Genomic DNA, 22,415 nt, shown 5'->3' on the forward strand with positions numbered 1-22,415 from the left:
TGAGATGTCCCATTAAGTTGTTAACTTCCTCTCTTTCCGTTCTCTTGAGGAAGGCTTGCAGTGGTATAAATTTCCATCTTAGAACTGCCTTTGCAGTGTCGCAGAGGTTCTGATAGTTTGTGTGTTCATTGTCGTTTTGTTCCAAAAAATTGGTGATTTCTTTCTTAATCTCATCTCTGACCCAGCTATCATTCAGCATAAGGTTATTTAACTTCCATGTTTTTGTATGGGCATGCAGATTCCTGTTGTTACTCAATTCAAGTTTTATTCCATGATGGTCCGAGAAGATGCATGGAATAATTTCTATTCCTTTAAATTTACTGAGGTTAGACTTGTGACCTAAAATGTGATCAATTTTGGAGTAAGTTCCGTGGGCTGATGAGAAGTATGTGTATTCAGTTTTGTTGGGATGAAATGTTCTGTAGATGTCTGCTAAATCTAAATATTGGATGGTTAGGTTTAAATCTAAGATTTCTTTGCTCAGCTTCTTTCTGGAGGATCGATCCAACACTGCCAAGGGAGTGTTGAAATCTCCAACGATTATGGAGCTGGAGGAAATCAAGTTACTCATGTCTGTTAGAGTTTCTCTTATAAATTGAGGTGCATTCTGGTTGGGTGCATAGATATTAATAATTGAGATCTCATCATATTGAGTATTACCCTTAACAAATATGAAGTGACCATTCTTGTCCTTCCTTACTTTTGATGGTTTCAAGCCTACTGTATCTGCAAATAAAATTGCAACACCTGCTTTTTTCTGATTACCATTTGCCTGAAATATGGATGACCATCCTTTCACCCTGAGTCTGTATTTGTCTTTTAAGTTGAGATGTGACTCTTGTATGCAACAAATATCTGGCTTGAGTTTTTGTATCCAGTCAGCTAACCTATGCCTCTTTAGAGGACAGTTTAAGCCATTCACATTGATGGACAGTATTGATAAGTCTGGTGGAATTTTGGGTATCGAGTTTTTCAAAGGTCCAGTGGACATTTTTAATCCTTTCACCAGTGTGGAAGTTGGAGTTTGATCCGAAGTTTCTTAGTGAGTTTACTTTTGTGGTATAGGATTGGGTTGGTCATTGTGGAGGATATGTCTGAGAACATCCTGAAGAGCTGGTTTACTTATGGCAAATTTTTTCAACATATGAATGTCATTGAAGTATTTAATTTCTCCATCATAGATGAAACTCAGTTTAGCTGGATACAAGATCCTGGGTTGAAAGTTTTTTTGCTTTAGGAGATTAAAAGTTGATGACCAGCCTCTTCTGGCTTGAAAAGTTTCAGCAGAGAGATCTGCAGTTATTGTAATATTCTTACCTTTGTACATTATAGTTTTCTTTCGCCCGGCTGCTTTTAGAATCTTCTCTTTCATGTTAACTTTAGTGAAGCTAATTATGATATGTCTGGGAGATGGCTTATTGGGGTTGAATCGTGCTGGGGTTCTGAAGCTGTCTGCTATCTGAATTTCAGATTTTCTAGGCATGTCTGTAAAATTTTCTTTCATAATTTCATGTAGAAGGGCCTCTGTGCCCTTGGCAGCCACTTCATCATTCACCGAAATTCCTATAACCCTTATGTTGTTTTTTTTTTTTAATTATCTGAGAGTTCTCTGAGTGAGTGATCTGTTTTTGCTCTCCATTTCTCTTCCTCTTTGAGAGATTGGGAGCGTTCGAAGACTTTATCTTCAATGTCGAAATCCTTTCTTCTGCTTGCTCCATTCTGTTACTGAGGGATTCTACTGTATTTTTCATATCTTTGAGGGCTGTAAGTTCTTGTTTCAGTGTGTCTAAGTCTTTGGTGGTTTTGTCTTTAAATTCGTTAAATTCTTGAGACAATTTTTGAATTTCTCCTCGAATTCCTAATTCCATTTTATTAATCTTGTCTGCAAACCAAATTCTGAATTCGACTTCTGACATCTCAGCCAGTTGTTTATGAATGGGATCTTCAATCACATCTGCCGTATCTTTTCTTGCGGGGGTTGATCTATTCTGATTATTCATGTTACCAGAGTTTTTCCGCTGATTCCGCCCCATGGTTTACTCCCTTTGGTTTTTCCCCTGGGGTTTTTTCGAGGGCCCGTACAGTGTTGTGGCCTGAGAAACTGGGGCCCTGTCTGGTGTGGTGGAGCAAAGTGGTTCTGTCTTGTTTTCAGCTGGTTTCTGTTCGATCCTATTGCAACTTCTACTCTGGCTTGAAGTCTCAGCTGTGTGGAAAAATCAGCAATTAAGTCACCCCGCCTGCCCACCTCTGGCCCCAGTTGGAAAAGGAGAATCAAACCTTCCTACAATCGCACACCCAGGGCACCGCCTGAAGAGTCCTCAGTCTATTAGCCCAGTTCAAAAGGTCCGAATCAACTGTCTCGATCGGCACTTGTCTCGGGTGGAAGGGTTCAAGAGGTCTCTGGGAACTGGATCACAGGGGCCTGGTGACTCCTCTGACACAGTTCACCCCAGTGCAGCGTGGAGTCAGGAGGAGCCACCCAGCAAACAGAGCAGTCTAGGAAGGTTGACGTCTCCTTCCCCACTTTGCCCCTCCGTCAGACCCAGTCACTGGTATCTCTGCAGATGGCTAACCCAGTTGCCTGCAGTGAACAGACACTCCAGGGATTTGCACCTGCCTGAATCGCAAGGAAGTCTGCCAGGCCCCCGCAGACTGCCGCTATCTAGCAGGAGGAGATGGGGCCTGACATCTTTGAGTGTTTGATGCAGGTGATGGGAAGGAGGTGTTCACTCAGGCTTAGCCCCGTCCCTGATGGATGCTGCTAACAGAACAGAACAGAACAGACAACTTTGTGAGGTTCTGTCTCTGTTCCTGTCGTCGCCTACAGAAGACGGGCTGTTTTGAGTTCAAACGTCTTTGCTGTTGGAGAATTGCGTCTGAACACCTCTCTGGGTCGGCCCCGCCCTGGAAGCTTCCAGGGTTTGTGAGCCGTGTCCCCGGTGGCCTCCTCTGGTTGCCCAGGGAGACAGGGGGTGTGGCCTCAGAATATCCAGAAGTGAGTGTTCTGCCGTTAAAGAAAAAACGGCTGTTGATCTACCTCCAGGGAACTGCTGCTCTGGTGTGGGCACTCAGGCGACCCTTTTCTCCTCTGTCCCGCGCCCCAGAGTCAGCACTGAGCGGCCGCAGTTTGTGCTGGGTCCACACCCCTTAAGAGATCCCCCAAGAATCAGAACTCTTGGGGGATGGGCCCCCAGACCCCGAATGGGAGTGGGGGGGGAAGCTAGAGTTTCATTCAGTTTTACGCAATACTACGGTCTGGGGAGGGCTCCTGCACTGCACCGCAGGGAAGTGCCACCAAGGCTTGATTTCCCCTCAGCAGAGTGCCCTCTCCTCGCTCACGTATCCCAGAGTCAGCACTGACCCGACGCAGCTCAGGCACTGTGCACTCCCCTCGAGAAATCACCCAAGGATCCGAACTCCTGGGGGATAGGCCCTCAGACCCCGAGTGAGAGTAGGGGCTCTCAGCTCTCAGCGGGGAGGCCAGAGTCTTATTCAGTCTTGGGCCCCGTATGCCCGGGGAGGGTTGGTGCACTGCACCGCAGCGAAGTGCCACGAGGCGTGACTCCCCCTCAGCCCAGTGCCCTCTCCTCACTTGCGCGCCTCAGAGTCAATGCTGACCAGTCGCAACTCGGGGACTGTCCACTCCCCTTGAGAAATCACCCAAGGATCCGAAGTCTTGGGGGACAGGCCTCCAGACCTCAGTGGGCGGGAGGGGAGCGCCAGAGATTCAGGGTTGCCGGCAAAGGATTCCCAAAGTTTTATTCAGCCCTGTGTCCGGCAGGAGAACGCCACGGCACCCCAGTAGGGGAGGTAGGTCCAGTTTTTAGAAGGTCTCTCCCGTGGAGTGTAGTGGGAGGGCCTTTAATTTCTGCCCGCTTGTTCAATTGTGGGGCTCTTGAGCCGGTCTCATGGGGGAGGGGGACTCCCGTCCGCTTGGTGGTGGATTTTGTACCTTTTGTTTGCGTCCTTGTGATCACAACTTGCCTCAGCGGTGTTGATGTGCGTTCTTCAGCCTTCTCTCTTGGTGAGGCTCAAGTCCACCAGGATACTTACTAAATTCCTGTCCCTTAACTCTCCTTCTGGACGGGAGCCTTTGTTGAAAGCTGGCTTCAGTCCGCCATCTTGTCTCCCCTCCGGGGTCCAGTTTCTTTATAATGTATATGGCAATCTAACTTTCTGAACATCATTTATTGAAGAGAATATCCTTTCCCTAGGGTATGTTTTTTTTTTCTACTTTGTAGTTATATGGCTTTATTTCTGTTTTCTCACTTCTATTCCACTGATGTATGTGTCTACATTTATGCCACTACTGTGCTTATTTGGTGACAGTAACCTTGTGGAATAATTTGAAGTCAGGACAGGTGGCACCCCAGGCAGCTCAGGTGAGCTGAGCTGGAGGACCTGCCACCTCCGCCTTGGCGGTCTTGGTGCAGAGGCAGCCAGCAGAGGAACTAGCAGGCTGGAGGGTAGACAAGGAGGGGTGCATCCCACCCCCACCAGAGGCTCCAATAGCCAAAGGGGCTGAACAATTGCTGGGGAGACATCTGCTCCTTCCTGTCTCCTTCCCTTTGCACTTACGACTGAATACAGAGCCCCCATTTCCTATGCCTAGGTCAATTTCATGTAAGTTTCCTAGGCCTCAATTCCATGAATGGACTGTGTTCATTCATTAATACATTCATTCACCTTGCCCCAGCAGAAAGCACTGTATCCATTCATTTCCTGGCCTCATATACAAGGAACCCATGCACTTATATGTACCCCTAAATAAAGAGCCAAGGGAGAGAAAGAGAGAGAGAGCTTTTCTTTTTTTCTTTCTTTCTTTTTTTAGAGACAGAGTCTCACTTTGTCGCCCTTGGTAAAGTGCTGTGGCATCACAGCTCACAGCAACATCCAGCTCTTGGGCTTAGGCGATTTTCCTGCTCAGCCTCCCAAGAAGCTGGGACCACAGGCACCTGCCACAACACCTGGCTATTTTTTTCACTGCAGTTTGGCGGGGGCTGGGTTCAAACCTGCCACCCTTGGTATATGGGGCCAGCGCCCTACTCACTGAGCCACAGGTGCTGCCCAACTTTTCTCTTCTTTTAGTTTATTTTATTTTTTTATTGTTGGTGATTCATTGAGGGTACAATAAGCCAGGTTACACTGATTTCATTTGTTAGGTAAAGTCCCTCTTGCAATCGTGTCGTGCCCCCAAAAGGTGTGGCACACACCTTTTCCCCACCCCTCCCTCCTTCTTTCTCTCTCTGCTCTCCCCTTCTCCCACCCCCACCATGACCTTAATTGTCATTAATTGTCCTCGTATCAAAATTGAGTACATAGGATTCATGTTTCTCCATTCTTGTGATGCTTTACTAGGAATAATGTCTTCCAATTCCATCCAGGTTAATATGAAGGATGTAAAGTCTCCATTTTTTTTTAATGGCTGAATAGTATTCCATAATATACATATACCACAGCTTGTTAATCCATTCCTGGGTTGATGTTGGGAGAACTGGATATCCACATGTAAAAGACTGAAACTGGACCCACACCTTTCCCCACTCACAAAAATTGATTCAAGATGGATAAAGGACTTAAATTTAAGGCACGAAACAATAAAAATCCTCAAAGAAAGCATAGGAAAAACACTGGAAGATATTGGCCTGGGGAAAGACTTCATAAAGAAGACTGCCATGGCAATTGCAACAACAAAAATAAACAAATGGGACTTCATTAAACTGAAAAGCTTCTGTACAACTAAGGAGACAACAACCAAAGCAAATAGACAACCTACACAATGGGAAAAGATATTTGCATATTTTGAATCAGACAAAAGCTTGATAACTAGGATCTATAGAGAACTCAAATTAATCCACATGAAAAGAACCCAACAATCCCATATATCAATGGGTAGGAGACATGAATAGAACCTTCTCTAGAGAGAGAGCTTTTCTCTCCTGACCTGGGTTTTCTCTCCCTGCTGGGAGGTTTGGTATTTTTCTATTCTTTTCTGTAAATAAATCCTGTCTTACCACTGATCTGTGGTTCGCGGATTTATTCTTCAAATCACCAAGACCAAGAACCTACCGAAGATAAAATTCCAGTATCAATACTTCAAGCTTTGTTTTTTATGCTTAGGGTTCATTTGGCTATTTCTGTTCTTTGTTGGTTCCATATGAATTTTAGGATCTTTTATTTCTTATTCCATGAAAAGTGAAGTTGGTAATTTGATAGAAATCATGTCAAATCTGCAGATTCTTTTGAGAAATATGGTCATTTTAATGATATTGATTCTTCCATTCAATTATCATGGGATGCTTTTCCATTTTTATGTTATCTATAATTTCTTTCATCGGTGCTTTATAGTTCTCATGTAGGGACCTTTCACCTGCTTGGTCAAATATATTCCCAGGTATTTTATTTTTTGTACCCATTATAAAAAGGATTTAGTTCTTGATTTGGTTCTCACCTTGATCATTACTGATATATAAAAATACTGCTCATTTTTATACATTTATTTTGTATCCTAAAACATTACAGTAGTTGTTTATCAAATCTATGAATATTTTGGCAGAAACATTGTTTTTTTTTTAAGCATAATATCATATCATAAAACAGAAAGTTTGACTTGCTCTTTTTTATTTTTATTTTTTTGGAGACAGAGTCTCAAGCTGTTGCCCTGGGTAGAGTGCTGTGGCATCACTGTTCACAGCAATCTGAAACTCTTCGGCTTAAGCGATCCTCTTGCCTCAGCCTTACAAGTAGTTGGGACTACAGGTGCCCACCACAACGTCAGGATATTTTTTGGTTATAGTTGTCATTGTTGTTTAGTGGACTTGGGCTGGATTCAAACCCACCAACTCTGGTGTATGTGGCTGGCCCCTTAGCCACTTGAGCTATAAGCGCTGAGCCGACTTGCTATTTTTTAATTTGGATGCCTTTTGTTTCTTTCTCTTGTCTAATTACTCTGGCTAGGCCTCCCAATATTATGTGGAATAAGAGCAGTGAATATGGGCATATTTGTCTTGCTACAGTTCTTAAGGGAGATTCTTTCAATTGGCTGTGGGTTTGTTGTACATGGTTTTTATTATCTTGAGGTGTGTTCCTTCTATGTATAGTTCGTTGAAGAATTTTATCATGAAGCAGTGCTAGAGTTTATCAAAAGCTTTATCTGCATCTGGTGAACTGGTTTTTTTCCTTGATTCTGTTTTTGTGAAATACACATTTATTGATTTTCATATCTTGACCATCCCTGTATCCTGAAATAAAATATACTTGATCATGGTGTATTATCTTTTTTGATGTGCTGTTGTATTTAACTTCCTAGTATTTTATAGAGAGGATTTCTACATCTACGTTCATCTTCACCAGGGATACCGGTTTATCACAGGGTCTCACTAGGTTGCACAGACTGGTCTCAATTTCCTGACCTCAAGTGATCGTCCTTCCTCAGTCTCCCAAAGTGCTGAGGTTATAGGCATGAGCCACTGAACTCCTCCAAAGTTTCTTTACGTGTTGTGCCTTTGCCTGGCTTTGCTATCAGGTTGATAACTGGCTTCTTAGAATGCATTAGGGATAAATCCCTCCTCCTAGATTTTCTTCAATTATTTCAATAGGATTGGAATCAGTTCTGTGTACATTTGCTAGACTTCAGCTGTGAATTCATCTGGCCCTGATCTTTTCTTGTTGAGAGATATTTTATTACTGATTCAATCATACTTTATTATTCATGTGTTCAGAATATCTATTTCTTCCTGGCTCAGTCTTGGAAGGCTGTATGTTTCCAGGAATTCATTCATTTCCTCTAGATTCTCTGGATTTTGAGCACAGAGGTCTTCATACTAGTATCTGATGATCTTTTGTATATCTGTGGTGTCAATTGTAATGTCCTCTTTTTCATTTCTGAATGTATTTATTTGAATCTTCTCTCTTATTTTCTTGATTAATTTAGGTAGCATATATCAATTTTGTTTATCTTTTCAAAGAATCAACTTTTCATTTCATTAATCCTAGGTAATATTTTGTCTCAATTTTTGTTATTTTACTGTAATTTTTGTTATTTTTTTCTTATGCTAGTTATGGATTTGATTTCTTCTTGTTTTTCTAGCTCCTTGAGATGTGAAATTAGGTTGTTAATTTGTAATCCTTCTAATTTTTTTAATGCAAATATTTAAAAATGCAAATTTCTCTCTAAGCACTGCTTCTGCTGAATCACACAGGTGGGGTGTGTTGCATCTCACTTTTCATTCTTCCAAAATTTTGTTTACCTTACATTTTAATTTTTTCCATTGACCCAAGATTATTCAGGAGCTATTTGTTTAATTTCATGTATTTTTATAGCATTGAAAATTCCAAAAAAAAAAAAGAAGAAGAAAGAAAATTCCGCTCAGAATTCATTTCTAGTACTATTCTACTATGGTTAGAGAACATACATTACATGAATTTAATTTTTTTTAATTATTGATGATTTTTTGGTGTCCTAACATGATCTAGCTTGGAGAATATTCCATATGCTCATGAAAAGAATGTATATTCTCTGGCTGTTGGGTAGAATGTTCTGTAAATGTCTGTTAGGTCCATTTTGTTTAAAGCACAATTTAAGTCTAGTGTTTCTTTGTTGATTTTCTGTCTTCATCATCTGTCAAGTGCTGTAAGTGGGGTGTTTAATCCCTCCACTATTATTTTAATGTAATCTGTCTTTTTCCTTATGTATAGTAATATTTGATTATCTTATTAATCAATTTACTCTGGTATGGAGTACATATATATTCTTATTAAAATTATCTCTTTATCATTGTATAATGATCTTCTACATTTATTGTCTGTTTTATCTGATATAAATGTAGCCACTCCTGCTTGCTTTTTGTTTCTATTTTCATGGAATATCTTTTCCCATCTTTTTACCCTCAGCCTGTAAATATCTCTACTAGTTAGATGAGTTTCATTCAAGCTGTATACAAATGACATAAATGGATTATATTTTTTATTATTAAATTATAGCTGTGTACATTAATGAGATCATGGGCCACCATACACTGGTTTTATAGACCATTTAACATATTTTCATCATACTGGTTAACATAGCCTTCCTGGCATTTTCTTAGTTATTGTGTTAAGAATTTTATATTCTACATTTACTAAGTTTCACATGTACCCTTGTAAGGTGCACTGCAGGTGTAATCCCACTGATCACCCTCCCTGTCCCCATCCTCCTCCTTCTCTCCTCTCCCTCTTCTCCTTCCCCATATTCTTAGGTTATAACTGGTTTATAGCTTTCATACGAAAGCCATAAATTAGTTTCATAGTAGGGCTGAGTACATTGGATACTTTTTCTTCCATTCTTGAGATACTTTACTGAGAAGAATATGTTCCAGCTTCATCCATGTAAACTTGAAAGAGGTAAAGTCTCCATCTTTATTTAAGGCTGCATATTATTCCATGGTGTACATATACTACAATTTATTAATCCATTCATGGATCAATGGGCACTTGGGCTTTTTCCATGACTTAGCAATTATGAATTGGGCTGCAATAAACATTCTGGTACAAATATCTTTGTTATAATGTGATTTTTTTTTTGGTCTTCTGGGTATATACCTAGTAGAGGAATTATAGGATTGAATGGCAGGTGTATTTTTAGATCTCTAAGTGTTCTCCAAACATCTTTCCAAAAGGAATGTTTAAATGGATCATATTTTTATATCCATTTTGCCATTTTTTTTGGTTTATGTTTGGGATTCATAGTGGGTACAAAGAATTAGGTTATACTGATTGGATTTGTTGGGTAAAGTCCCTCCTATAATTGTGTCCCACCCCCAAGAGGTTTGCCATAGACTGTAATCCTCCATCCTGCTCCTTCATTTCATCTCCCTGCCCCCCAACCTTAAATTGATTTGAGTTTTTCTCTTATGAGGGTATCAGATTATCTACTGCCTTCATATTAGAATTAAGTACATTGGATTATTGCTTCTCCATTCCTGTAATACTTTATCTAGGTTAATACAAAAGATATAATGTCTCCATCTTTTCTAATGGCTGAATAGTATTCTATGGTATACATATACCACAGCTTGTTAATCTACTCCTGGTATGTTAGATGTTTAGATTGTTTCCACATTTTGGCAATTGTAAATTGAGATGTGATAAACAGTCTAGTGCAAATGTTCTTATGATAAAATGATTCTTTTTTTTTTTCTTCTGGGTAGATGCCTACTAATGGGATTGCAGGATCAAATTGGAGTTCTAATTTGACTTCTTTGAGGATTTTCCATACTTCCTTCCAAAAGGGTGATCTTAGTTTGCAGTCCCTCCAGCTGTGTAAAAGTGTTCCTTTCTCTCTACATCCATGCCAGCATCTGTAGCTTTGGGACTTTGTGATGGGGGCTCTTCTCACTAGGGTTAGGTGATATATCAGGGTGGTTTTGATTTGCATTTCTCTGACAATCAGGGACAATGTGCATTTTTTCAAATGTTTATTAGCCATTTGTCTGTCTTCATGAAACAAGATTCTGTTCCTATCTCTTGCCCAGAGGTAGATAGGATTATTTACTCTTTTGTTGTTGTTGTTGTTGATTAATTGAAGCTCTCTTTAGATTCCAGTTATCAACACTTTGTCAGGTTCATGCCCTGTAAATATCTTTTCCCATTACGAAGGTTGTATTTTTCTTTACTTGTTGTGTCTTTAGCTGTACAGAAGGTTTTCAGCTTAATTAAGTCCCATTTGTTAATTTTCATTGTTGTTGCCATGACCACGGAAGTCTTTCTCAAAAACTATTTCCCCAGATCAACATCAAGTGTTTTCCCAACATGTTCTTCTAAGATTCTTATCATTTCATGTCTTTGATTTAAATCTATTATTCATATTGAGTCAATTTTTATAAGTGGTGATAGGTGTGGTCCAGTTTCATTTTTTTACATGTGGTTATCCAGTTCTCCCAGCATCATTTGTTGAATGGGTTTTCTTTTACCTACTATATGTTTTGTTTGGTTAAGATCCAATAGCAGGTAGAGCCTGGTTTTATCTCTTGGTTTTATATTCTCTTCCATATGTCTCTGTCTCTATTTTGTGTTGATTCCATGCTGTTTTGATTACTGTGGACTCATAATATAGACTGAATTATGGTAGGGTGATCCTTCCAACTTTTTTTTTATTACTAAGAACAGCCTTAGCTATATGGAGATTTTTCTGGTTCCATACAAAACAATGTAGTAATTTTTACAGTTCTTTAAAATATGATTTTATTATTTTAATAGGGATTGCATTGAATTTGTAGATTGCTTTGTATAAAATACACATTTTGACAATGTTGACTCTTCCTAGCCAAAAGCATGGTATATTCCTCCATTTGTTAGTCTTTTGCAATTTATTTCTTAGGGTTTTCTAATTCTCTTTGAAAACATCTTTCATCTTTTTTCTTATGTAAATTCTGAAGTATTTAATTTTCTTTGAAGCTACTGTGAAGAGAATTCTGTCCTTGATTTATTCTCAACTTGGCTGTTACTATACCTCCAGACATTACTGTATTTCCTGATCACTTCCAAGAGTATTGTGGTTGAGTCTCTGTGGTTTTCTAAGTATAACATCATATCATCAGCAAAGAGCAAGAGTTTGATCTCTTCTGCACCCATTTGGATGCCCTTTATATCCTTCTCTTGCCCAATGTGTTGGCTACAACTTCTAGCATAAAATTGGATAATAGTGGCAATAGTGGACATCCTTGTCTGGTTCTAATTTTACATGGAAAACTTTCAGTTTTACCCCATTCAGTGCGATGTTAACTGTGGGTTGGACATAGATGGCTTCAATTGGCTTAAGAAATGTGCCACCTGTGCCTGTTTTCTTAAGTATTCTTGTTAGAAAAGGATGCTGAATTTTGTCAAATATTTTTTAGCATCTATTGAGAGCATCATATGGTCTTTGTTATTTCTTCTATTGATAGGATCAATTACATTTATGGATTTGCATATGATAAACCAGACTTTCATCTCTCTAACGAAGTATACTAGATTATGATGTATAATTTGTTTTATGCATAGCTACTATCTATTAGGTAACATTTTGTTGAGAATTTTCTCATTGATATTCATTGGTGAAATTGGTATGTAGTTCTCCTTTTTAGTTGGGACTTTTCCTGGGTGACATTTACTTCATAGACTTCTTGGGAAAGGTGGCTCCCTTCTCAATGTTTTGGACTAGGTTCTAAAGTATAGGTACAAAGTCTTCTCTGAAGGTGTGATACAGTTCTGATGTGAAGCCATTTGGTCCTGCACTTTTATTTTTTGGAAGCTTTGTTATTGTTTCTGAAATCTCAGTGCTTGATATTGGTCTAGTCAAGGGATTTATTTCTTCCTATGTAAGTCTAGGGAGATGGTGTGATTCCAGGTATCAGTCCATTTCCTCCTCCACATTGTCAAATTTCTGGGTATAGAGTTTTTTGTGGTAGTCAGAAATAATCTCCTGTATTTCTGTGGTATCATTTGTTATTTCCCCCTTTTGATTCTCACTGAGGTTATTAAAGATTTTATTTTTCTATTACTGGTTAATCTGTCCAATGGTTTATCTATTTTTTATCTTTTCAAAAACCAAATTTTTGTATGATTAATTTTCTGAATGATTCTTTTATTTCAATTTCATTTATTTCTGATTTCATTCTGATTACTTCTTTTCTTCTGCTGTGGTTGGGATTGGATTGCTTTTCCTTTTCCACTTCTTGAAGATGAATCATTAGGTTGTTTAAGTGTTCACTTTCTTTTTTCAGATATAGTCATCTAATGTGATAAAATTTCCTCTTAGGACTTCTTTTGCAGTTTCCTGCAGGTTTTGGTAGCTTGTGTCTTCATTGTTGTTATGTTAAATGAAGTTAATGATTTCCTTTCTTATCTCTTCCTTGACCCAATCTCATTTAGCTTAAGGTTATTAATTTCCATGGTTTTGTGTGGGGATGACAATTTTTGTTGGAGTTGAGTTTCACCTTTATTGCCTTGTGGTCTGAAAAGATACAAGGTAGAATTCAATTATTTTGATTTTGTTATAAAGGGATACTGAATTTTGAGGTTTGATTTGTGTCCTAGCATATGATCTATTTTGGAGAATGTTTCATGAACTGATGAGAAGAACATATATTCGTTAACTTTGGAATGATGTATTCTGTATATGTCTATTAAGTACAGTTGCTCTAGGGTCACATTTAAGTCCCTTGTATCTTTGTTGAGGTTTCATTTAGAGAATATGTCCAGCTCTGCAAGAGGAGTGTTAAAGTCCCCTACTACTCTGGTATTATAGTACAGGATATGATATTGTTCAGAAAAATCAAGGTCTCTTTCATAAATCTGGTAGCATTTAAGTTGGGTGCATAAATCCTTAGAACTAAAATGTCTTCTTGTTTTATTGTTCCCTTGAGTGATATGATGTATTCATTTTCATCTTTTTTGACTTTAGTTGCTTTAAATCCACATGTATCTGAAGATAAGATTGTAACCCATTCTTTCTTCTGATTTGCATTTCCATGAAAAACTGTTTTCCATTCCTTCACCCTGAGTCATTCTTGTCCTTCTAGGCTAGCAGTGTTTCCTACAGGCAACATATGGATGGTTTGTGCTTTTTATATGAAATAAGTCAGCCTATACCTCTTAAGTGCGAAAGTCAAGCCATTAACATTTATTGAAAGAATAGACAAGTGTGGTGGATTTCTATTCATCTTATTTTGTGGAAGTCCATTGATACGTTTTATCTTTTGCATCATTGTGGAAGCTAGGTTTTGTCGATTAGTTTCTGGGTGCTTACTTTGGTGGTGGTCCATTGTGATGGTCAGTGTGCAGAGTAGGTCAAATTATTTCCCGTAGAGCTGGTCTTGTGGCAAACTTCTTCAATATTTTCCTATTAGTAAAAGATTTTATTTATCCATCAAATGTAAAGCTTGGCTTAGCAGGATATAGAATTTTGGGAAGGAAATTGTTTTAGTTAAGTAGATTGAAGGTGGATGACCATTGTGTTCTGGCTTGAAAAGTTTCATTTGAGAAGTCTGCAGTCACCCTGATGGATTTGTCCAAGTAGGTCAATTTGAGCTTACTCCTTGCAGCTTGCAGAACTTTTTCTGTTCTCTTGACTTTGGACAAGTTCATCACAATGTGTCTTGGAGAAGCTCTATTTGAGTTGAGAGAACCTGGGATCCAATATCCCTCTGAAAGGCATGTGTTAGAATCTTTGGTGACATTTGGGAACTTTTTGTTTATAATATTCTCCAGGATGGCTTCAATTCACCTGGGGTGTTCTTGTTCTTCTTCTGGGCTACATGTAACTCATATGTTTGAATGTTTCATGTAATCATATAATTCTGTCAGTGACCATTCTGCTTTCTCTCTCTGTTTTTCTGACTCTTCAACTATCTGAGTAATCTCAAAAGCTTTGTCCACTACCTCTCACATTCTTTCCTCTGTGTGGTCTAATCTGTTACTTATACTTTCTACTACATCTTTAAGTTCCATAATTGATTTCTTCAATTCCTTAATCTCTGCTATATCTTTCCTATATTCTTCATATTGTTCATCTCCTATTTGATTCTGTTTTTGAATTTCCTCTTGGCTATTTTCCACTTTCTCAGCAATTTCCTTCATTGTATTCACCATCTGTATTTTCAGTCCCCCTTCTGTCATTTCTAGCATTTCTTTATAGATGGAATCCTTTGTAGTGGCTACCTCATGGTCCCTTGCGGAGTGGGGTGGCTCTGGTCTGGATTTTCATGTTGCAGGGATTTTTCTGATGGTTCTTCCTCATAAGGGTTTTCTTTTGCCTGTTTCCTTGCCATAAGTTTTCTTTGACTTCCTCTTCCTCTTTACATTACCAAGCCTCTGACATAAGGTGTTGATAAGTCCTTTTGGTACAAGACTAACATGATGAGAGGATTGAAGAGCAAGAAGTGGAAAAAGCAATTATGAATAGGGCTGCAATAAACATTCTGGTACAAATATCTTTGTTATGATTTGATTGGTATATGTACACCATGGAATACTATGCAGCCTTAAAGAAAGATGGAGACTTTACCTCTTTCATGTTTACATGGATGGAGGTGGAACATATTCTTCTTAGTAAAGTGGCTCAAGAATGGAAGAAAAAGTACCAAATGTACTCAGCCCTACTATGAAACTAATTTAAGACCTTCACATGAAAGCTATAACCCAGTTACAACCTAAGAATAGGTGGAAGGGGGAAAGGGTGGAGAGGGAGGGGGAGGTGGATAGAGGGAGGGGGATTGATAGGATTACACCTGCGGTGCATCTTACAAGGGTATATGTGAAACTCAGTAAATGTGGAATGTAATTGTCTTAGCAACATAACTAAGAAAATGCCAGGAAGGCTGTGTTAACTAATGTGATGAAAATGTGTCAAATGGTCTGTGAACCAAGTGTATGGTGCCCCATGATCATATTAATGTACACAGCTATGATTTCATAAAAAAAAAATGTGGAAAAAGATTTAAAAAACAAAAGAAAAGAAAAAAGAGAAAGAAAAGAGGTGAGTAAAATGGAGGATTGACAAGAAGAAGAGGGGGACAGACAGAGGGAGAAAGGATTAATAAAGGTATGCAGTAGGGTATTTGAACCCACGCCTTAAAATGTCCCCAACATCTGGAAGTGCTGGCTTGAGTGGTGGTTCCCTTTAGGTCTGCAGCTCTTTGTCAGCCTGAGCAGGCACAGTACCCCACCTCCAACAAATACGAAAAACAAAACTATTATAAATCAAATCAAAACATACAAACAAAAAAACTTACAGGATAAAATTTGGGGAAAAACTAAATAACAGGGGCAGAAACACTAGCAAAAATGAAGTAGTTATTATGAAATAAGGCAACAATGAAAAACTAGGTTTATGCTTCTAAAATGAAGAAAAAGAAGAAGAAAAAGAAAATCCTAGGGGAGAAGAGTTGAAATAAACAAAAGACAAAATAAAACAAAAACAAAGCAATACATATACATCTTGTTGAATATTGCCTGGGCAACAGGTGATCTTCTGGATTATAGCATGCTAATCACAATGCTGGTACATCTGTATAAGATAGACTGGGGTCTTCTGCTGACTTCTTTGCCCTCAAACCCCACAGGGTTGAGAGCCTGAATCTCTCCTCAGCCCACTTTTGGCTGAGCAGAGGCTTTCCCGGGAAAGCATGTGTGGCTGGGATCTCTCCTGAAATGGCTTCCTGCTTATCAGGGGCACCAAAAGCAGCCTCACTCTAAGTCCCTGAGGGCCATGGCTGCAAGGCAGCATTCCTGCTGAACACTGAAAGCTGCGCTCTTGCCCAGGGGTCTCAGTCCTGACCTCTGTACGCTGTTCAAAGTCACTAGATCACTCGCCCAAGGTCTCCCTGCACAGGCCTTGCTCTGGGACCCTGAGGGCAGAGCCTGCAGGGCAGCTCTCCCACAGTGGCTGAAGAGGAGCCCACAGCCGAAGAAGGAAAGCTCTGCTCGGGTCCAGAAGCTCACTCCTGAACTCTGAACACCATTTAGAGCCACATCCGCACTCGCCCACAGTCTCCCAAGGTAATTCAACCAAGTTCCCAGGTCTAAAACACCAAAACAACCCACAGGGAATGCCTTTCCTGCCTGCAATCTTGCTGTTTCCACAGCTACAGCCATAGCAGGCGCCACAGTCTCAGATTGAGCCAAACCACTTCCCACCTCTCTACTGCTTTTGTCCTCTTCCTGGGGTCCAGACGTCTCCTGCTGCCTCCCTGTGTTCCCAAAGGGATGTTTCTGGGCAGAGCCCACAAGCCAGAGGTGCCTGGAGTCTTGTCTCCCATTCTCACCATGCCCAGTTGCAAAGAAGCTGTTACTGAGCTACCATCTTGCTTGGCCCCCTTACCAAGTCAATTTTATATCATACAACAAGTCACATCTGTTAGTCTTGGACTGTGTGCTTACCACATCACTGTTCTCATAGTTTTTAAATGGGAATTCAAGTAATATTCAAGTCAATAATCCATAAAGTAGGGACAGTTAATTTCCCCACTTTCCAGAACAAGGAACTGAAGCAAAAGCGACTGTTTCACTCTCCCAGGGTCACAGAAAACCAGGTGTTTTAATGAGTTTGCAGTGGGATATTGTACTTTATTTCTAATGTTTCTAATTCATATGAGGGAACATATAATTAGGTTATATTGTTTGCATTAATTAAACAAAGCCTGCTTTGTATTTGAGTCCTTCACCCAGGAGGTATGCCATATACTCCTACATCGTACCCATTAGGTAGAAGCTTACTGAGCTCCTTCCCTCCTCCCCTCTCTCCCTCCCCCTCACCCCTTCTGAAATTTAATTGTGTTTTACCTCTCACATGGGCCTGTAGATGTTCACCTCCCGGTCTCAAATTACTATTGTGTACATGGGATGCTTGTTTTCCCATTCCTGAGGTACGTTATTCAAAAGAATGTGCTTCAATTCCATCCAGGTAACTCAGAAAGTTGTAAAGCCTGTATCTTTTTTATAGCTCAGTAGTATTCCATGATGGATACACACCACATTTCTTTTTTTTTTATTTATTTTTTTATTAAATCATAGCTGTGTACATTAGTATGATCATGGGGCACCACACACTTGGTTCATAGAATGTTTGACACATTTTCATCACACTAGTTAACATAGCTTTCCTGGCATTTTCTTAGTTATTTTGCAAAGACCTTTACTTTCTACATTTACTAAGATTCACATATACCCTTGTAAGATGCACAGCAGGTGTAATCCTATCAACCCCTCTCCCTCCACCTACCTCCCCCCTCCCTCCCCTCCCTTTCCCCCTTCTCCCTATTCTTAGATTGTAACTGGGTTATAGCTTTCTTGTGAAAGTCCTATATTAGTTTCATAATAAAGGTGAGTACATTGGGTACTTTTTCTTCCATTCTTTTTTTTTTATTAAATCATAGCTATGTACATTGATATAATCATGGGGCATCATTCACTAGCTTCACAGACCGTTTACCAAGTTTCACATATACCCTTGTAAGATGCACTGCTGGTGTAATCCCACCAATCCCCTTCCCTCTACCCACCTCCCCCCTCCCTCCCCTCTCTTTCCCCCTTCCCCCTATTCTTAGGTTGTAACTCGGTTATAGCTTTCATGTGAAAACCCTAAATTAGTTTCATAGTAGGGCTGAGTACATTAGATACTTTTTCTTCCATTCTTGAGATACTTTACTAAGAAGAATATGTTCCATCTCCATCCATGTAAACATGAAAGAGGTAAAGTCTCCATCTTTCTTTAAGGCTGCATAATATTCCATGGTGTACATGTACCACAATTTATTAATCCATTCATGGATCGATGGGCACTTGGGCTTCTTCCATGACTTAGCAATTATGAATTGAGCTGCAATAAACATTCTGGTACAAATATCTTTGTTATGATGTGATTTTTGGTCTTCTGGGTATATGCCCAGTAGAGGGATTACAGGAGTGAATGGCAGATCTATTTTTAGATCTCTAAGTGTTCTCCATATCTCTTTCCAAAAGGAATGTATTAGTTTGCATTCCCACCAGCAGTGCAAAACTGTTACATCTCATGATGTATTTTTGATGTGTTTCTACTTGGATTTCTAATATTTTATTTAAGAACATTCTTATTATTTTATGTGATTTGTACTTCCATTTGGTGGTGCTATTTTAATCCTGTTTTAAAATCAGTTTCATACTTTCGCCTTCAATTTATATACTTCCCGTACCCTTGAAATGGTTTGGATAATATTAGTGTTATCTTACATCTTACAGTTTTCTAGAATTGTCTTCTGAAAAGATCTGGGGCTGTTGCTTTCTTTTTATTGCCAGATATCCTTTCAATGATAAGTATAAAAGACTAAAAACATACATTTTTTGCAACTGCTTTTTTTTTTAAACAAGTGATTTGCCTTTCATTACAAATACTGTGCACAACGATGCCTTCTTTTGCAAAACCAATAAATATGAGAACAACTTTTAGATATGTGATTTGTCCAAGGTACTTGAAAAAAAGAAAAAAATGCCTGATTTGTTTTCAATATTTCAGAAATCAATTTATTTCCTAACCTGATAATGATTAAGTTTGAAGGTATGACTCAATTATAGAACAGAGCAAGTGAGAAAATGAGAAAGACAGAGACCATCTTAGTACTGCTTTAAAGAGCTTTTGATCATTTTTCTGATGTCACCTTTCCCTTTTGGAACTTCACCAAATAGCTGAATTTAAAATATTTCTAATGAACTGATTAATGGGGTGGGGTGTGGAGAAAATATGTATCTAACACAGTATAAACTTTACCATAAACAGTGATGCATATCAAAAGATGCTAACTTTAAAATGGAACCAAAAAGTGAGGAAAAACCTGAATTACAGAAAAGAAACTCAAATTTATTTCATCAAAGACGTGAATAAAAATTAGCAAATATTGGGGCAGCGCCTGTGGCTCAAGGAGTAAGGGTGCTGGCCCCATATACTAAAGGTGGCGTGTTCAAACCCGCCCTGCTCAAAAACTGAAAAAAAATGGCAAATACAAACACACACACACACACACAATAGCACTATGTAATGACTCAAGATGGCTTGTTAGTTCAAGAGAAAATACCCACACACACACACACACACACACACACACAGTCTCCTACACATTCCCAAACACACACACAAAAGCACACAAACATGCAAACAACAAACCCAGTATTTTTCAGCAGTATAATCAACCTACAACAACACAAAACTTGGAATTATTTTACAATGCTTCCTTTCTTAATAAAGATGCCCACCTTAGGTGTACAAATATATATTTTTCAGTAGTTTACTGTTGACTTATGTTTAATGGTATCAGTGTTACTAAAAGAAACTGCTTCCTGTATTTTACAGCCTTTTATTTACTTTTATGTATACGCCTTCCACCAACCAAAAGACTTTCAGGTTGGCAGGCAGAGGGGTGCCTTATTTTCTCCAAAATTACAGTTCTAAACACTGGGCAGAAAATGTCTTATTGCCATTTCAATAGGGGGCAATAGTGACAGTGATGCTTAAATCTCCATTTTCTGCAAAAAGCTGTGCAGTGTTGGTGTCAAAGACAAGGCAGTCACTGTTGATCACGGCTGTCTCAATTCCCTCTTGAATGGACTGAGGAGCTGCTTCCCACGTTAGTCACCAATGATCTCCACGGAGCTCCAGTTGGTAAGTAAATGCTTCCGCTTGCTGGTGCGTTCCTAGCAGCCGGACCATTGCCCAGAACCGCTCTTGACCCTCATGGTTTTCCTGTTTCCGCAAGACCACCATGAAGTGCAAGCCAAAACAGGACTGCATCATCACCCAGTGAAAAGTAACGTGAACATTATTAACTTTCACAGCAAGGAAAAATGCAGTCTCTCCCTCTCGTGCTGTAATGGAGTCATGTTGATCCATCAGATGGGGCATCATGGCATCTAAAGAGCCTGCCCATCGACACAGAACACTAGAGCACAGGCAGGAATAAGGCCTGAAGTCACAGCGCTCTTCGTGGCCTGCTTTTTGCGCAGGCGGCAGAGTTAGTCCACACCCAGACGAGGCATATTTACACGGAAAGGTAAGTAAATCAGCCAGTTTCTCCATAGCCACATTGCGAATGGATCCCAGTTGGCACCAGCAAGTTGGACAAGAAGCCAGCTTTTGGCGACAGCTGTTACACACAAGATGACCAGGCTGACACCGAAAAATGGGTGGTAACATGTGCTCAAAGCAGACCGGACACCCGAAAAGACTCCTCAATTCACTGCTGGATGGAGTCGTGTCAGGCAGGGCTGGCTCCCTCTGGGGTAGTGGATCCTGTGAGGGATCATCAGGCTGTGCCCTGTCAGGCTGATGGCTCATTTCTGTGGGCCGAGAAGGTTCCTGGAACCCGGTCCTAGATCAAACACGCTCAGCCCTCAACTCCCGCCACCGCCTTGGCGCCCAGACCGAACAGACACTCTGGGTCCCCTCTGCTGCTGGAGAGGGTTCCCCTCAATGGCCTGGCTTCCCCCTACCAGCTTCACCGTCGCGGGCACGGCCGTTTGGCGCATCCTCGAGCCCACCGCGCGCTCCCTCTAAGTACCACACACAGTGGCCAAGGCCCTGAGGAGGGGCGCCCGCAGGCAGGGCTCCTGGCTGCTGTTTTATAGAAGAATTATTATCCAAATTCAGCACGTGTTGTATGTAATTGTCTCCTTAGACTTTTTTGCCTCTCTGGGTGCCAATGTGGGTGAATTGTGTTTCCCTAGAAAATTATCCATTGCATCTGTGGTCCAATGTGCTTGAATAGAATGCTGTAAACTTTGTACTTAGGAAACTTGAAATTTTCTTTATATTGAAGACTATGTCACCTCTGTCATTTTAAATTTCGAGAATTTGTCTTTCTCCCCTTTTGATTAATTGATCCAGTGACTTTTCTTGTGTCTGATATCCACCCAAGTCAATCTGCCATTCCTCTTATATATGAATTTCACTGTAGTGTTTTTTTTGTTGTTGTTGTTTGTTTTTCAATTCAAGTTAATGTGAGAGGGATATGTAAAATCAGGTTACACTATTTGCATTTGTTAGGTAAAGTGCAAGTTGTAGTTGAACCCTTCACCAGGAGAGTGTGCCATATACCTCTACATTCACCCGTAAAGAAAGATGGTGACTTTACTTCTTTTCTATTTACCTGGAAGGATCTGGAGAACATCCTCCTAAGTAAAATTTCACTGTAGTTTTATTTTCTAACCCATTTATTTCAAATTCCACCTCTAACTAGCAGTTTTGCTTTCATGCATTTAGATTATGTCATGGCTCTTTCTGAATTTGACCTTCACATCATTTATTTTTATTTTTAACAGTGTGAGTAAGTAATATTTCAGATGCCTACAATATTTTCTGATCACTGCTGCAGTGGTCTATTCTGATATGTTCTATTTTCACTGTCATTATTCTCATGTAATTCCAGAATTTAATCTGTTCTTGCCATTGGGCACAAAATTTAACAGCCTCCGTAGTAATATGATTTTTCATAATTCTCTTTCTGTCACTTTTGCTCTACAAAATTATATTTTCCCTGCATTACTGGGTATATAGTACTAATAACTAACATGTTCCTAGTGAATTTTAGCCATTAGTGCTATAAGTGTGCTTTTTGTTTTTTAATCTATTTCATTCTCCTAGATAAAATTCTCAATTCTGCCCTCTTAAATATGAAAATAATAAACTTTGAATTATCATTCTAATACTCTGGTACACGTTTGATTTTTTTTAAATATATTTTACTGTTTGCTATTCATTGAGGGTACAAAGAATTAGTTTACACTGATTGCATTTGTTAAAAGGTGTACCATATGCTGTGACCCTCAACCCCCACTTCTCCCTTCTCCCCACTCCCTCAGCCCTCTACTTTACCCCTTGTATTAGTTCATCTACTGCCTTCATATTAGAATTGTATACGTTGGATTCTTGTTTC

The 22,415-nt window shown here is 39.5% G+C and overlaps 1 pseudogene; it reads right to left on the reverse strand.

Annotated features, from left to right (window-relative positions):
* LOC128577095 (DNA replication licensing factor MCM5-like) overlaps positions 1 to 20,818 on the reverse strand; it is a 64,931-nt pseudogene extending 44,113 nt beyond the window's left edge.
* Between the last annotated feature and the right edge of the window lie 1,597 nt (positions 20,819 to 22,415).

The sequence above is a fragment of the Nycticebus coucang genome, chromosome X, assembly GCF_027406575.1.
Source record: "Nycticebus coucang isolate mNycCou1 chromosome X, mNycCou1.pri, whole genome shotgun sequence".
Lineage (NCBI taxonomy): Eukaryota > Metazoa > Chordata > Mammalia > Primates > Lorisidae > Nycticebus > Nycticebus coucang.